Source organism: Euprymna scolopes, chromosome 11, assembly GCF_053919585.1.
Source record: "Euprymna scolopes isolate OS-2025 chromosome 11, ASM5391958v1, whole genome shotgun sequence".
Taxonomy (NCBI): Eukaryota; Metazoa; Mollusca; class Cephalopoda; order Sepiida; family Sepiolidae; genus Euprymna; species Euprymna scolopes.
The window spans coordinates 67,136,373-67,152,913 of NC_136492.1; the positions used below are offsets into that span (position 1 = coordinate 67,136,373).

General features: G+C 32.4%; 1 long non-coding RNA gene and 1 other non-coding gene across 2 annotated transcripts in view; both read left to right on the top strand.

The window, feature by feature from the left end:
- The window catches only part of LOC145288237 (uncharacterized), a 330,880-nt gene that overhangs the window by 215,434 nt on the left and 98,905 nt on the right, over positions 1-16,541 (top strand). The window lies entirely within an intron of this gene.
- Positions 4,873-5,036, top strand: LOC145288333 (U1 spliceosomal RNA). The gene has a single exon (XR_013869282.1). It is a non-coding gene; the product is annotated as a U1 spliceosomal RNA (small nuclear RNA).

Sequence of the window (16,541 nt, forward strand, 5' to 3'; positions counted from 1 at the left end):
ATATATATATATATATATATATATATGTCATAAATATAATATAAAAAAAAAAACTTTAACTGTAACAGTTTACCCCCAAATAATAAATTATATTACAGTTCTTTTTCGATCCTCTTTTTTTTTAGAGAACTCGCAATTTTTTATAAGCTCTTTATGAACTTTTATACTTCTTATACTTTTTATACTTCTTTGAAGAACTCCATTTTTCTTTTTTAATTTCTCTCTTATCTATCCCATTTTTCTTTTTGGCCTCGAGAGGTTCCAGTTCGCCTGATGAAGTCTCTTTGACTAAAACAGATGGCTATTTGTAGCGACCATATGTAACTGTTTACTCCCAAATAATAAAAAAATATTTTGCTCTTTTTATTGAGCACTATTTAACAACCTCGTTGTCTTCATTAGTACTGACTTTTGAACACCTCGAACCTATATATATATATATATGTGAATAAAAAAGAAAAACCTAAAAGAGTAAAAACCAAATTAAATCAACGTTTCGTCTCCATTTCAAGGGACATCATCAGGATTTCTAGGCGAGGATGTACAGGAAGACGGTCATATCACATGCAAAAGAGAAGTTTAGTTCTCTTTCTGTTCTGGAAATGTGATATGACCGTCTTCCTGTACATCCTCGCCTAGAAATCCTGATGATGTCCCTTGAAATGGAGACGAAACGTTGATTTAATTTGGTTTTTACTCTTTTAGGTTTTTCTTTTTTATTCACATAACGTCTAAAGCATCGTTCATATTTTGCTTTATTTTATTCATATATATATATATATATATATATATATATATATATATATATATACAGAGAGAGAAAGAGACATGGATGATAGATAGATAGATAGATAGATAGAGACATATAGAGAGAGAGAAGAAAGAGAGAAAGAGAAAGGAAGAGGCAATGAGAAAAAGAGAGAGGAGCAGGGTAGGATAGAATGGTAGAGCGAGAGCTAGATGGAAATACAGAGCGTAATAAGACGGAAGGAAGGTTGCGGAGATAGAAGAGCAAAGTTCCACAACGATGATGAATACCGTCTCTGTTGTTAACGGGACGTCTGGGGTCTCTGAACAATTAACCAACCAGGCGCGACGATTTATTACTGACCCCGACGTTAACCCACATCGAATGGCAAGGGAAAATATTGATTGGGTCGATTTCCAAACAAAAACCGGATGAAAGAAAAAAAGCAGAAAATGGTCTGAATAATTCGGAAATAGCGAACAAATAAGATTAAATTAAATTAACATTTATTTTTATTTTAACATTATTTGAGATATGACGTGTGTCTGGACATTAATGTTTGGCTTATCTGTATTGCAGCATATCAGCACCTTTGTGGGTGTTAATATCGAAACCAAATACTTATTGAAAAAATACAGTATTTAGGTTTCTCTAGTTCTCCCTCTCCCTCCCTCTCCCCCTCTCTCTCTCTCTCTCTCTCTCTCTCTCTCTCTCTCTCTCTCTCTCTCTGCAAGAACTTTGACGCCAGGATCGGAAAGTGAGATTAAGAAGTCAGAGCTCCCGGGGAAGGGCACTCTGACCTGCAAAAAGTGCCTGGGCACCCCCGTCGGCATTCCCCGGTGAGGGCGCCTTAGGCGATTAGCAATGAAATAACACCATATCTTCAAAGAGAGAAGGCAAAGCCTGGGAGGGTGGACCTTTTAGAACTGCACAGAACTAAAATGCAAACCATAAAATCAACGTCATACATTCATAAACAAATTAAAATAAGTAATTTATTGCAATAAATTGAATATTAACAAAATAAATATATCAAATAAAATTTAGTATATTCGAGCTCAATAGATTATATTGGGTAAAATATATTTATTTGAAGCATATCGCAATTTTCTAATTAAATAAATATATTAGGTAATTAGAGAGTGGAATATAATAACTATTTTAATTGTACTAGAAATAGGTAACATATATAAAAAATATAAATTATCCTACGTAGAAATTGATTCAAATATACCGGTTTAAATAATTTTACCAAGAATTCTTCATCTATTTTTCATAAATAATTTTATTAAGAAGTTTTCATAATTTTGGTTTCCGTTTAGATTACAATTGATTGCACTCCATTAATCTACCGTTTTTATAAATAATTTAATCAATAATTCTTCATAAGTTTTAGTTTCGGTTTTGATTATGACTGTAGGAACTCATATATCATATATATTTCATAAGTTTTTTACTTCGGTTTCGAGTCAAGTAAATGCACCCAAGTCATATGGATATTTTTTCATTTTTAAAATCGCAACTTTATATAATATATAAAAATCGGGAGAAGATTAATTCTATAATAATATACGAAATCTGCTAGAATTAAAATATATTTAAGCGTACTTTACGACCGGGTTTTGCCGAGCGTTCGCGCTATCTTAGGTAAATTCTTTTGCAGTTTTAACAAAATAGCTATAATAATATCAGAGCGTCTCCGTTTACACTGAACATTTACAAAGTACCAACATCAATATATTAGATATGAATGGGTCCCCCGTGGAATTTCCACAAGTCCGGCTAGGATATATATATATATATATATATATATATATATATATATATATATATATATATATATATATATATATATACATTTCTTTATCAGTACAGTCGATATATATATAAGAAATTACATCATATGCCCACTAAACCTTAAGTGTAGAAAACATTTATATTTCAAAATAGATAACCTGCGTATTTTATGAATAGTGCTGAGACAACAGAACATTCTTTTCATTCTTTTGCTTCTTGGGTATATATGCAACACTAATAGATACACTTAATTAACGGAGAACCACATCTGTCTATATGAAACCATGTAAGTTATTAACGGATATATACTCAAAACAATGAAAAGAATATGCTGTTGTCACAGCCCTAGTTATGAAACAACACCAAAAGTGATGAGCAACAATGAATTCATAAATGTCTCTATTGAGAGGGATAGCGGTTAACGCCTATGCAAGACAAGACACCACTTGAAAGAATGAATGTCTTGAAAACGGAATAGAAAACAAAACAATACTATCAGAAAATATCGGCTCTTGTGAATTTTTCATTTTTTACGACGATTTTTTATTTTCTATATTGAAATTTTCCACTCGGAACAGAAAGAGACTATCCAAGAAATTATGAAAGTTTAAATATTGTAAAAAAAAAAAAGAACTTCTTTTAATGATCATTCGAATTTATTTCAATTTTTTAATTCATATAAAAAAAACACAGATATTTTTTAAGTTATACATTTTCTTATGATGACCACATAACTCGTTCCAGAAAAAAAATACAAAATATGCCTGTTTCAAAATTCTAATTATTTTATAAAACTTAAAGAATTATTTTAATTCAATAAATATTCAGATAATTAATGTTTAACAATGGCTACTGTGTAAATTTCCCTCTATCAAAAAGTTACGCCGTGACTAGCATTTTCAGAAAAACTTGTTTATTTTTAAAAAATTTTTTTCAGTGTGGAAATTGTCAAAAATTACAACAAAACAAAAACAGAGAAAAAAAGAACATATCCCAACAAACTAAAAATATATGAGAAAGTATTTGCAATACTTCACACACGTGTATATATATATATATATATATATATATATATATATATATATATATATATATATATATATATATATATATATATATATATGGGAAAAATGAGGGAAAGCGATAAAAAATACAGCAACGTTATACTAATCGAAGATCCTAGAGGTTAATCATGAGCAACCCCAAGAGGCATACCTTCTGTTTCCGAGAGAAGGTCTTCTCAACCGGACGTGAACAGTCTCCTCTCCGAGACTTTTAAATGAAATAATGAGTGAGCACGACTCAGGATTGAAAATGAGTTCGTGATAAAGTTCGCTACACGTGACAGTTTATTTTATAAGATGGTCAGTGATAGAGTACCCGTATGTGTTGGCAAGTTCGCCTGTTATTTGGTATGCCCCATTTCTGATTTTAGTAGGTACGTGTCGTTAGACTCTTTCATCCAATCTTAATGTTTTTCACCCTACATAGTTGCACTGCAACTACATTCAACGTGGTATATATATATATATATATATATATATATATATATATATATATATATATATATAATTTATTTTGCGTGAAAAAGCAAAGAATATACTTATTCATGAAAATATAAAATACCAAAAACACAATAAATTAATAATTTATTCCAAATTCTTATTGATCATGTAAATAAAACAAATTTTCAAACGTGATTATGATAGTGACTATCTTTTCGTGTTCAACATAATTTTCAATATGATCATATTGCAATACATTTGAGGGAAAACAAAAAAAATCACATGTATTTTTAGTTATATAAAAAGATGTAATATGTTAGAGTAATATCTGCTTTGTTTTTTTTCTTTAATTTAAATAAACGACCTTGGCAGGTGCCCTATAATACATAATTACATTTAGATGTAAGCAATTTTTTTCTAACTATAATTCTTGTTAATAACTAATGTAAAATATTTGATCACTAAAGGTTGATTACTTTTATGTGAATGGAATTTTTTTTTTATTCATGTGATCCCCTTTGAATAGTGGTTTTAATTATGAAATATAAAACTGGGGATTTTGCCTTTAAAAAAGTATTACCTAGTTTAGGTAACGTCTTAGCCTTCTTGGCCCGGGATCAAAGATCAAAGCTATAGTATCTGTTTCGGCAGATGTTGTACTAAAGACCATTGCTCTTATAGTTTTGGACGCTAGGGGAAACCCTTAATACCAATTGTCACTATCCAGTTCCTCTGGGTGGAACTGCTCCCCCTCTCCCTCACTTTCCACATTAAAAAAACGGCCTGTTGCCTTGTTTGCTCAGCGAGGAAGCAAATAAATAACTACTTACTTTGTTTGGGAGTAAACGATGATCATCTAGGCCGCTCTGCCAAAGTGAGATTCCTCCTTAGCACTACGGTCGGATTGACTTTTGCGCTCATCCCAAATGTGGCTAATTCGGAAACACTATTTCTAAGTGTAGGACCTGTGTACACGCTCACCTTGATAAGTAAACAAATATGAGAAAAAATCATCTGGAAAATTAATACCTATAGGACCAGTAATTTCAATATCAGGCAATATGTCAGCATTTAATTTTATTATATCTTTCGTCAGATCATTTTGTGTATGTAAACTTTTTATATGCATTATATATTGTAATTCAATGCATCCGTAAGTTTACATTCTTTCCAATCCCATTATGAATCTCTTTTTCTTTGAAAGAATTTAATAAATTCTCGCTATAAAAGTACATATTTCTGAATATTTTTCTGACAACATCAGAAATCTTCATGTAATTTTTACAGTACTAACTCATTGGTCGTATAGGATTACATGCTTTTCAAAAGAAGTGGCAACACTTAAAACGTAAAGAACCCATAAAATTACTGAGGAACTGATCGCTAGCTTTTACAGCAGTAAATTAAATTTGCAGTTTGTAAGTTGTTTTTTTTTCAGTGAAACAGATTTTTAATTTTGGACTAAAACACACGAGAAAATAGCAAACGAAAATCAAGAGGAAAACACAGGATATACACAAATTCTGCACAAAATATTACTGCAACTGCTACGAACACTAATAAAACATGGAGTGAAATATATTTTCAACTGCTTAAATTTTATTTCCTAAAGTGAATACTAAACGTGGCGTTTGATTTTGTTTGGCGTTACATTGGAAAATTTTTTAATAATGTTTTAAAATAGTTAACAATAAAATTACCTAATACCATGCTATTATTTGGAATTTAAAACAATTCCTTAAAAAATCAAAACGCATAACTTTCAAACAGAACTCATTCCCTCTCTCTCTCTCTCTCTCTCTCTCTATATATATATATATATATATATATATATATATATATATATATATATATATATGTTTCCTTTTTTATTCATACCAATCCTTCATTTATGAATCTCAACATAACATATAAGCATATAACAAATAATTTAACCATTCGCAATTCTGGACAGCAACTGCTTTTAGGTCAAAATCATACATTTAATTATTACATAAATTAATGAATCTATTCTGCCCTATATTCCTCAGAAAAATAGCAAATCAATCCATTTAAATAAAATGCATATGAACATGACAACAAAATCGGAAAAGTAGAAGAAAAATTGAAATTACCTTAAGTTAATTCTTTTCCAATTTTCTGATTTTGTAATCATGCCCAAGTACATTTTCTTTTCTTTTAATGGATTAATAGTTGTTATTTCTTCTGGGAAGTTAAGAGCAGAATGGCTGCATTGATTTATATAATAATTAAAGGCATGATTTTCTCTACGAAACAGTTATTGTCTAGAATTGTGAATGTCAACGTACTTAAAGGATTAAATTGTAAGGTGATTACATAATGAAATTTGAAATATAGACTTTGTTATTAATTTAATTTATATATACACTTTTTAAAATCGGGACGATTTTCCCTACAAAAATATATTATAGATTTACAGACGCTCCATAATAAATTATATTAGCTAATATCTGATGCAGATTTTTTGCTTATTATCTTTCGCCTTCACTTATTATCATAACATCGTATATTAATTTTCAGAGGAGTTACATTCCATGATAAGTCATAGTTAACTATAGTAGCACGAAGTTTACTCACTAATTATTTCCTAGTCTTACTCTCCCCTCAACATATAAGGAAATAACAATGAAAAATGGAAATTTGTATTTGAGCTGCGTCAATTTCTTGGAAAAACTTTAGAAATAGTTCACGTGACTTTTCGTAACCGTTTGTGAAAGAGGAATGTTACTTTGTTTATTTTTCTAAATTTTAAACTCATTCCCGTCTGCCTCAATCGACATAAAAATCCAAACATAAATATCAAAATGAATTACCTCAACTCATATATATAAGAATTTTAAACTGAACAATCTCATAACCAAAAACAAACCCAATCTAAAAAAAAACTCCTTATAAAACTACAATATGCTCCACACCCACATCTAAAAAAGAAATTCCAACACTAGTAACAAGCCCTCTACCGTCAAACTCTTTCAACAAGAATTAAAAATATTCCTACTGAAAAAGAGAACTGTCTTTCTGTTCCACACAACATATCAACGCAGTAACCATATGCTTCGACATGGAAAATGACCTCTGTAGAATTAGATTAGAAGAATATATCGGAGATCACAATAACAACGCACTAAGTAATAACATGCTTTCAGATACCAAACAACTCCAGAAACTTGACGATAATAATATGTGGTCCCCACCCGGTGGACAAAACTCTGACTGACACAATATGCTTAAACAGTGACACTACACCTAGATACATTTCTACATAACAAGGAACATCTTAAAAAACTAAAACATTTCCTTGCAAGAACTAACAGTTATTAACCCCTTAAAATAACTATGATATCACAATCAAATCGTCAAACAAATGAATAGCCATCACCATCAAAGACACTGCTGAATATCGAGGAAACGGAAACATTACAAACACATAAATTTCTATAAACCACTAGTTTCAAATTAGAACTCACTAGCCTTATACAACGCCTCACCCCTATACTTTCAAGATCGTCATTTCCCTTATATCCACAAATCATAAAGCATCCAATTTCTACATTAGTCACAAACTACATAAACTACGCATACTTATAAAAAATAATGACATTACCACGTCTATAACAGATACATTTAGAAAAATCACCATTAATCTCAACAATATATATATATATATATATATATATATATGATTAGCAAAATCCCTGAACATTTTAGCCTCCGGTAGATCTATAATATCAGATGTTTGCACGCTAACAGAATACGTTTCAGGATATGTAGACCATATTCTAACCTCGTTATTATCCAGCATCCTTAGCTACATCAAGGACACCGCACACAAAATACAAAACATTTTCAACCTAATATACTTTATTCTTACACACAACAACTTTCAATTCAACAGCAAAATATATCCCCAGATCAAGGCCATCGCTATGGGCACTAAAATGTACCCCAACTGTGACAACAAAACTTCCCTCATTTTCTTCATATGATACATAGTCTCACCAACCTGGCGGACTTCCACGAATACATCAACAACTTTCAGAACGGTATAAAATTTACCAGGGAACACTCATCCATTTTATTCTTTGATGTTACTGTCATATCCCATAAAAATAAAATATTTACGTCCCTCTATAGTAAACCCACCGATAATAATGCATTCCTCAATTTCTACAACAACTGCTCCTTAAACCTGAAAAATCTACTATTTACAGTTTATGCATAGGAATAAAAACATATGCTGCATATACTATACGATGAGGCTTACACAACAATTCATTAATAACCATGCCATATTAAATACATTAGACAAGCTATTAAAATTAATTAAATTGATAGAATACGTCTGCTTCAATACAAACCAATGAAAACACCAATAGCCACATCGCCATGGTTTTTCTACCATTGAGAAAAACATGCACTGCATTAAAACTAACCTTCAAAAACCTCTTCATTAACCTCAGAACTAATTCTAGCATGACATTAATATTAAACCTTCCACCCATTAACGCCATCTGGCAACCAGGAAACATTAAATCCATTCTCACTTGCTCACGTAAACACACAAAAATACACAACAACACGATAATTACAAATGTGATAAACCGCGATGCCTTACATGTCACACATAAAATCTACAACTCTATTTAACATACTAGAAACTAGTATTCAGTTCAAACCGCCACATCTTACATGTCACATTCCCAGGGTAATTTATTATGCATATAGATCTTGCTCCATTTGTAACAACGGAGGATACATTGAAGAAAATTTGACACCGTTTAGATCCTGCTTTAACAATTATAAATAAAAAGTCGACAATAAACTCGTAACTCCATTAGCAGGCGGCCTCAATCTACCTGGATGCACACTAGCAAACAATACATGCCTCCTGATAGACATATGTCACCTCTACAAAAAAATCGTAAACAAAAAAGAAATCCAATTGATCATCCGGTTGAACAACAAAAACACAGGTCTAATTACACCCTCCTTTTTTGAAACAATAAAAATATTTCCATTAACACAAATAATATTGCATGATTACCTACACCTGCATATATGTGTATGTGTATGTATAAACCTTTCTATACCAATATTGATTCCAAAATGTACACAAGGTTTTTCTTGTTTAAATTTCTCAGCACTCAATATATATATATATATATATATATATATATATATATATATATTATATATATATATACCATTTTCTTTTTATTCTATTATTTCTTTTTCCTTCATGATTTGCATAATTCTTTACCTTTTATGTGTACGAGTTTAATTATTATAGTTATTAACACAATTATTACTAAGTTTATCTATTTATATATATTTATTTATGCATATTTAGTTACATATCTCCACATGTCTACTTACATTATTCTATGAGTATAAATATATAGTAGTATATTTGTTTGGTAATATGATTGTGTGTGTGTATATATTAGTATGCATGTGCATATATTTATGTGTATGTTTGACGATGGGACCGTGATTCAAATTGTCCTAGTGATAATTATCAATCTCCATTACATTATTATTATTATTATTATTATTATTATTATTATTATTATTATTATTATTATTGATTCATTAGGAGCTTTCACACAGGTCATAAAAGATATCTCCTTGAAAACAGCCTGTGGTGTTCACTGGAAGCTGAGTGATAACAAGTCTCCCCAGTTTTCCAGTACTCTCCACCTCTCCTGATAACATTTGCAAATGAATTTGCATTATCGCAACAGCCGCTTACCATTGATTTCTCTCTAGCAGCGGTCATAGGTATCCATTGGGATTTGAGTGGCAATAAACCTCTCCAAGATCCTAGTTCTCTTCTCACTTGTCCAGCGGAAGTCTGTTCAGTGCTCTGTCCTTGGTTTTTCCACCCTCCTTGATATTTCTCGGTTATTTGACATCATTATTTTGGGGGTGGTGATTGGGTAATGAGTTGTGGGAGGTGGGATAGAGAATTTATAAGTATGCATCTTCAATGTTCTTGGTTCCATATAACGTTTCTTCATTTTTTTTCTCTGCAGCAGCTCGTCTGTCCCGCGCATTTGGCTCATGTGTATTAGTCTCTTAATTCAAGGGTTTTCCTTAATATTTCAGCTACTTGCATTATTGTTATTCGCTGTATCTTTCCATCCATTCCTCTGATTCCAATTTCTCCCATTCTTTTTTCAAAGTTTTCGGAATTGTTCCTAGTGTTCCTACTATTATCGGTATTATCTGGATTTTCTTCATCATCCATGTCCCTTTCAGCTTTCTTGCTAGCTCTGTGTAGTGGCTCCGTTTCTTCTTTTTTTATATTTAACCTATGGTCAGGTGGAACAGAAAAGTCTACGATTTAGCAGGACTTTTGTTTCTTGTTAATTATTACGACATCCGGTCTTCTTGCTTGGGTGAGTTCATCCGCTTGTATGTCTATGTCCTATAGGATTTTGTGATTCTCCTTTTAAATTACTGGCTTATGCGTGTATATTTGTCTGTGCGTTTGAGATACAATTGTTTGCAAAATCTCAGTGCACTGCCCTTCCCACTTTGTCGTGCCTGTTATTGTATTTCTTTTGGGCTAGTTTGCTCCATTCACTTACTATATGGTTTATCGTTTCGTCTCTTTGTCCACTGAATCTGCATTTGCTGTTTTCTTATGTTTTACTGATCTTTGTTTTGATGTGGTTGCTTCTTATCGGGTTATCTTGTGCTGCCCTTATTAGAGATTCAGAGATTCAGTTTCTTCGTTTACGTTTCCTTTTTGTATCCATGTTCAAGTGTTTTCGTTATTCTTATCTTTTGTCATCCTAACGCATCTTCCGTTTACTTGTTTCTCTTTCGTTTTCCTTTTCTTGTTTGATTCTTTGTATCTTTTTTCTGTTTGTGTTTTTTTTTCAGTATTTATCGCAGCCACACTTATTCTTTAAGTGCTTTGCATTATGTATTTTCTAGTTCTTTTTTGATGTTATTTACAAAGTCTTCTGTACAAACCAATCCCCTCCTGCCGTCTTTCCTTTTCACTTAGAGTCAGCCAACATCGTCTTTTGGATGTAGTGCGTTGTGCATGGTCAGGAGTTTCCTGATCTTTTAATCGAGCTGTCTCAGTTCTTCTTTAGTCCACCCTAGCGTAGAGTATCTTACTAGTGATACTGCCCATGTATTTATGCCTTCTATTAGGTTTCTGCTATATAATTTAGTTTCCAGAATTTCTCTGAGATATTCCATTCCAATTATTTCTTTATTTCTGTTGCTTTGATGGTGTCTGCTTCCAGAACTCCCAGGTATTTATAGGCGTCCTGTGCCCCTAATACCCTCATCTCCGTTTGGTTGGGTAGTTTCATGCTTTCTGTCGTCTCCAATTTTCCCTTTCTTACATCTAGTAGTGCGAACTTTTCCATACTAAATTCTATTTAGATATCCTGGCTTAAGATTCTGGTAGGGTTTATTAATTTCCTTTCCGTCCTTGCGAAAAGTTTCAGATTGTCTACGTATGATTCATTCTGTCGTCATTGTTAGAGAACTTGTATCCGGCTTGAAATTTTCTCAGTATATTGTTCAGGGGCATTATGGTTATGATGAGCAGTAATGGTGATAGTGACTCTCCTCAGAAGATGCCTCTTTGTATATTAATTTATATTATGTTTTCTGCATTAGCTGTCAGTTTAAATCCCCATGTTTTCATTGCATTTTCGATCATGTTGATGATCCTGCTTGGTATTTTATATATATTTTAAGCATTTTATTATCCATATTTGGGGGATCCTGTCGTATGCGTTTTTGGAAGCGATCCATTCCATGGGGATTACCCCCCCCCCATTAAGACCTTTTGGTCTATATATAGCAGATCACGTTTTACTCTTTTTCCTTTTTGGCATTGTTTCTGTTCTTCGGGAAGAATCCACGATTATTCAGGGAGAGGTAGATTTGTTCCCTCGGTTGTGCTATTAATATTTTCCACATAGTGGGTAAGCACGTGATCGGCCTATAATTACTGGGGCGGTTTCTTTCTTAGTGTCCTTTTGTATCGGTGTGGTTATCCTGTCTGGCACGTTTGTTTCATGTATACATCTTCTCAGGTTTTGAGCTAGCCTTTCGTGTAATGCTGTTAATCTTTTAAACCAGTATGCATGTATCTCGTCGTGTCTTCGTGTTCTCTAGTTCGCCATTTTCCCTATGGTCTTCCTCAGGTTTTCCCTACTAATTTCATTCACTGTTCCTTCTTCGATTTGTTGTAACTCCTCTTCTATATCTTTCAGCCATTCGAAATTTCTATTATGATCTCGTCGTTCTTCCCATATCTTACTCCAGTAAAGTTTTGTTTCCGTTGGGTTTGGTCGTTTTGTTTTTTCTCCGTGCATATTTTGATAGAATTTGCATTCATTGTTTTCAAATAAAAATAATAATAATAATATATTATTATTATTATTATTATTATTATTATTATTATTATTATTATTATTATTATCGGCTCATAACTCAGTATACCCCACTTTTTCTGATAACGTTAACAAATTAATTTGCATTATCGCAATAGCCACTTACCATTGATTTCTCGCTAGCAGCGGTCATTGGACTCTACTGGAGTTTGAGTGACAATAAGCCTCTCGAAGGTACCAGTTGTATTGACATTTGTCCAGCGGAGGTCTGGTCAGCGCTCTCTCCTCAGTCTGACGAACGCTTGCACCATTTGTCTGTGCGTTCGAGATGTAGTTGTTTGCACAATTCCTAGTGTACTGCCCTTCCCGCTTAGTCGTGCCTGTTCTTCCATTCCTTTTAGCCTAGTTTGCTACATTATTATTATTATTATTATTATTATTATTATTATTATTATTATTATTATAACCATAATTAATATTAATATTTACTATATTTCGTATTGTTATTTTAGTTATCTAATATTTTATTAGAGTAATTATTATCATTGATAATAGTATTAGAATTACACATCATACTAGTTCTTTTTGTTCAATGCATTATTTTTAGTTTCTAATAATTTACTATACATTTTAAAATCCATTGCGTTTTGATGTTGACACAAACTGAAATTCACGCTATTACGTCCAAAATTCAAAAAAAACAAAAAAAAAAATTTAACCATGCAACAATCCACTTTCACAAACAATTATGAAAATTCACGTGAACTATTTTAGAAAGTATTTGCAAGGAATGAACGCAACCCCAAAACAAATTTCCAGTTTTTCCGACGTTTATTGTCATTTCGTTAAATGTTTAACCAAGGAGTGAGAGCCGTTTGAAATGAAATAAAATATTTAATATAAAAAACAGCAACATCGGATTTAGTCGGGTAAAATCACAAGTCCTCGTCAGGCGACTTAAAAATATTTGCTTTCCACAGAAGAAACCGGTCCACAAATGAAGAAACGAAAAGTTCTATTTAGTTAAAATAAAATATTAAAAATTTAAAGGGGGGTGAGGTGTCATGTGACATATATACTCCAGACAATCGAAATAAGGACAGCAGAAAAAAAGGACAAAAGAAAGAAGAGAAAGGAAAGAAGAAAGAAGGAGTTTCCGAGGTTATCAGTGTGGGGAAAGGGAGTCACTAGGAAATCACTGCACGAATAGATGGAAAGCTGAACGGAGCTAACTGAATCGCAAAAGGGGTGGGGGGAAAGAGGTGTATAGAAGCAAAAAGCATTGTGTTAAAGAAAAGATTTAAATGTCAGTGGTTGAAGTGGAGAAAAAATAGTCGGGAATAAATCAGACATACTCGTCAAGAAATAAAAATGAAAGATGAAAAAACTTGTTAATTAGTAGGAAGTAGAGAATTCAAACGCATATATGATGCAGTATAATTTTTAAGACGTTAAATATTAGTATGCAGAAGTTATTAGTTATTCTACTTAATATTTAGATTATAAAGATACCAAATTAAATTCAAGTAGGACATTATTTTTATATAAATACAAGCATTTCAGCCCGGCGTTGCCCGGGTGTTTGGAGGTGTATCTTGAGAAAAAAAAAGTGGTAGTAGGCAGGTAGGCTAGAACCCGTAATGCGAAGGAGGAAAAGAACGTGGGAAAATGTGACGTTTTGCTGTTACGACCACCGTAAACCGGAAGTGACGTAGGTTTAAATTAAGACTAGACAATCGAAAAGAGGGGATGACTTTCGACTATCGGCGAAAAAAGCGACCCCTTCCTGTAAAAATGTGCTCAGTTGAAGGTGAAGAAATTGATGTTTTTAGCTAATTTTTCGATATTTGTCGTCTGAAGGGTCGAGCTTAAGAACGACACTGATCTTGTGAAAATCCGTCGCCTCTATTGAAAGTTTTAGGCAGTCATGCAAACATATATTCATACATACATTTATATATTGGTAGCTCAAATTTTCGCCCCAAACAGATTAAAAAGCTTGCCCTATCTCTGAATACCCTTTATGCGAAATTTCAAACGTTTAGACCAGAAATTGTCTGAGTAATTTGATAGAGACCGCCAGGGTCAATTTTTTCTTTTACTTTGACTCCTATTATGATCTCTTAACATTTATTGTTTTGGGCTCAAATCAAGTTATTAAGTTAGGTCCATGCCCAAGGAACCTATATCTAAAATTTCAATTGTTTATACCCGAAATTGGCGGAGGAGTTTGGTAGAGTTCTCAAAGGTCAAATCGTTGAACTGTTACCCCTTAACAGCCAAATTTATGACCGACAACGGATTACAAAGATTTTCTCAAATCTGTATATCAAATTTCGAGTCTGTAGACTGAAAATTGACAGAGATATTGTGTAGGGAAATGTACACATACATACAGACAGACACGTTCACTTTTATAGATATATAAATTTAGACATATATGTGAATTAGATGTATGTACACGGCATTTCCAGTTTGAAACAATGTACATAATGCATGACGCCATTTACTATAACGTCATATCTGAAGTATATTGTGAACAAAAAACATACAGGAAAACGACCTTCTTATAATATACATGCGTGGGGTTTTGTGTATGTGTGATTGTGTTACTGTGTACAAACGTATAAATATTAGAACCGCTAACGTAAGTTAACCATCGTTTTGCTGTTGGTACATAATTATGGGGCCGCAAGATTTACTAAATGTTAAATTGCTAAAAACGATATTAAACAATAAAATTAGCGAGGAAGATTAGCATTTTACAAGTTCATTGCTATGTTGGGATTAGGATCTTTAAACGTGTCATCATCAACAACAATCTCTGCGAGCCTTAAACATTAGAAAAACATTGGTGTCTGTTATATACATGCATACAACACACACACAAACACGCACGCACTACACAGTTTCTATAAAGCTCCCTCTACCCAGAAAGTGCGCATACTTAAATCGATAGCAAGCAAAACATAATAGAGCAGCCATATATGATAACGTCGTTGCTTTCCTGGATAGCAGATTCTAAATATTTTTCTGAATGAACTCGACGTTAGTTGTTTTCGTATAATTGTTGCATAGCTATGTACGTGTTCGGATTGCGAACCTTCTGCTTTATAAGTCTATTGTAAAAACTTGATTTGTATGATAAATATGTAAAACTTGACAGAGGTTCTCAGCTGGGTTTTTTTTCAGATTAAAAACTTAATACATAGAGTTGTTTATAAAGGCTATTGACCTGCATCACAACAACGGTGATGATGGTGATTTTAGAGTTTTTTGATGGCATGTCTACTATTAAGAAAGAATGCGCTTACATGCAATATTCTACGTCAACAAAAAAAAAACATCATTAAATAACCAGCAATTAAAGATGTCAGCTCATTATCCATTAATAAGAATTACGTGACACATCATCAGCCGCGCAGTAAGATTGAAAATTAGCAGAAAGAAAAAAACTGAAAAAAACGTATGAATCCTGAAACTTCATAAGTATATCCCATGAGATATTTGAGCATTTTAGATCTCGGGACCCCATTCGTTTACAATTACCTAATTATATTAAGTTATATTTACTACACACACACACACACACACACACACACACACACACACACACATATATATATATATATATATATATATATATATATATATATATTATAATTGATTACTAAATTGTGTATTCAATTATAATTACTGTATTATATATTCATATATATTTTCTATATTATACATTTAACTAGCCTGGGTACCCGGCATTGCCCGGATATTAGTAGGTTTGTGTTCAGCAAAAAAAAAAAAAAAAAAAAAAGGTTGTAGTAGGCAGGCAGGCAGGCTCGAACACGTGAGGCGAAAACAGAAAAGAAAGTGGAGGTGGGCGTGAGGGTGGTGGTTGAGCAAGAAACAAAAAGGAAAATTGCGAGCGTAAAAAAAATTCGGGTTGTCAGTGGTGCTATTCTAGCAATCTAGCACTTTTTTGGTATATGTAATTATCGGAAACTAACTTCTCTTTGATAAAGTAATATTTTTTAAATGGAGTGAAATACATTTTTTTTTTTGCGAAACACAAATCATATCCTTACATCATGTGTAGACATTTAT